The sequence below is a fragment of the Nylanderia fulva genome, unplaced genomic scaffold, assembly GCF_048542155.1.
Source record: "Nylanderia fulva isolate GAGA-0341 unplaced genomic scaffold, ASM4854215v1 Scaffold953, whole genome shotgun sequence".
NCBI lineage: Eukaryota > Metazoa > Arthropoda > Insecta > Hymenoptera > Formicidae > Nylanderia > Nylanderia fulva.
The window spans coordinates 2,060-4,093 of record NW_028191083.1 but is presented as its reverse complement, the minus strand read 5'-3'; the positions used below and the strand labels follow the sequence as shown (position 1 = coordinate 4,093).

The window sequence follows — 2,034 nt, the reverse complement described above, 5'->3', positions numbered from 1 at the left end:
GGTCGGTCACTGCTGCTTCCGGGTCGGTCACTGATACCACTCATTGTTGTTTGGTAGCACGTCGATCGTAACCACTTCTTCTAGACGTTTGTTTGATGGACGTTTCCGAGCCAACCGCTCATTAGATGTCTGAGGTAGTGTTTGGTGCACGCAAAAGTTCTTTTATCGCAGTTTCCAACGCTCGTACATCCTTCTCTAACGCAGTCAGCTTCTCATCTAACTCTTTCTGTTGGACCATCAATGTTTTAAAGCACTCTTCCAGGTACAATTTGTTGACGGCATCGGTATCCGCCTCAGGTTGCGCTACACGGCGAATCTTGCGCGATCTCGCGTCATAATCTGTAGCGACGCGACATAGAGCGTTTTTACGCTCATATCTTCTCATCAATGTGTGCCAATGATCGCCGGTTGTATCAATTATTTTCTCGAATAATCCAAATTTATTGATAGACATTTTTTTGCAATGCTTTGTAGAGTGTCACGCGATGGACTGAATAGATTGTCGGAACCCTTGTTTAATTTATAATAATGCCCGCTTCCCGCAGTTCCTCGATGATCGACAGGATCTCGTTGTCATGCGCGTTGTTGCCAGCTTGGCGCAAAGCGTCGAGCAATCGTAGGCGATCCACTAGCTCGTTGGGGTCGTCCCAGTGCACGTAATCAATCTTATTGTCGGTTAGCGTCATAGCGCGAGGCATTCCAGTGCCAGATTTTGGGCTCTCCACCCGCGTCAACGGCGCGATTATATATTTGTACTTGTCCCCCTTGCTACCCTTCACACGACCTTGCGCATCAAAATTGCGTTTATGCACGTTTGTCGCCAATAATATGCGCTTGTATTTTTGCAAATCGTCATCCCGGTAATCGGGTCTTTTCTTGAAGATCAACTCGTACAATCCGGGCGTTCCAATGTACCGCGTGTCGCCTATGATTATATTGTCATCTTTTGTCAATCGCAAATCGCTTGCTGCCGAGCCACATTTCATTCTCGCCAAAGTAGACTCCGTATACATTATCAATTTCTTTCTTCTCATCAGCACCGAGGAGAGCGTCCATGTACTTTTGTCCTAATGGCCCCCAATCTTTTCGCATCATTTGTCGACCTTCCGACGATCTTAACCAGTGTCGAAGGGATATTTCGGGCGGGTTACGCGTGGTTTCGAAAACATTTTCGTCTACGAGCACTTTGGGTATCACAGGTTGTGCGCTTATCGGTGTAGATGTTGTCGGCAGTGAAGCGTCCAATGGCTTCGAAATATCATATTTTCTCTTTTTCAATTCCTCCTCTTTATATCGCTTGATAATTTTATGTTTTCTCTTTTTCGGTGTCTCCCCCTCATACCGTGTCTCGATCTTCACACCGTCATCGTCATCGTCGTCGTCGTCGTCGTCGTCGGTGTTAGGCTCGTTTTTCACCGAAATCGTCGCGTTGTCGACAATCTTTTGTAGCGGCTCGATAACAGGTTTAAAGTGAGTCTTGACGGCGATATCATCATCGATCTTTCCGGTCTTCAGAGCGCGGTGTTTCTTGCGGATCGATTCGGCCGTCTTCGCAATCTCCTTGGCAACCTTTTCACGCTCGCGAATATTATCAGCCATCCTAAATTCTAGAGAGTGCTGTCGACGACTAATGGCTCCGCGGTATCGCGAACTCGTTAAATCCTTTTCTGTATCGCCCGTTCGTAAGCGAGCTGTCCTTGTCTATCACTAAAAATCCATACTTTTGTTGCCAACATGTACGACATAACTCCCCGAAATCCTCATACGACATGTCGGTATTTACGTGATCGTTGTACACGTGCTTCAAATTGGTGGCATCCTGTTTAAATAGGATTAGCAGGTTCGCGTTGTCGCGTATAAGATGTTTCGGTATTCTCGCGTATGTCTGACAGAGATAGAAGCAGTCGATGTTCGAGTGGCGCCCCATTGAGAAGTACTCTCTTATCGTATCTTGCTTGTCGCATGCCACGTCATCAAAGACAAAAATTGAATTTGGACATGCCTCGCTCGGTGGAATGACGTCACTGTTATTTG

At 46.6% G+C, this 2,034-nt stretch overlaps 1 pseudogene; it reads right to left on the bottom strand.

Annotated features, from left to right (window-relative positions):
- Positions 1-515: 515 nt before the first annotated feature.
- Positions 516-1,599, bottom strand: LOC146719529 (uncharacterized; annotated as a pseudogene).
- Positions 1,600-2,034: the final 435 nt, after the last annotated feature.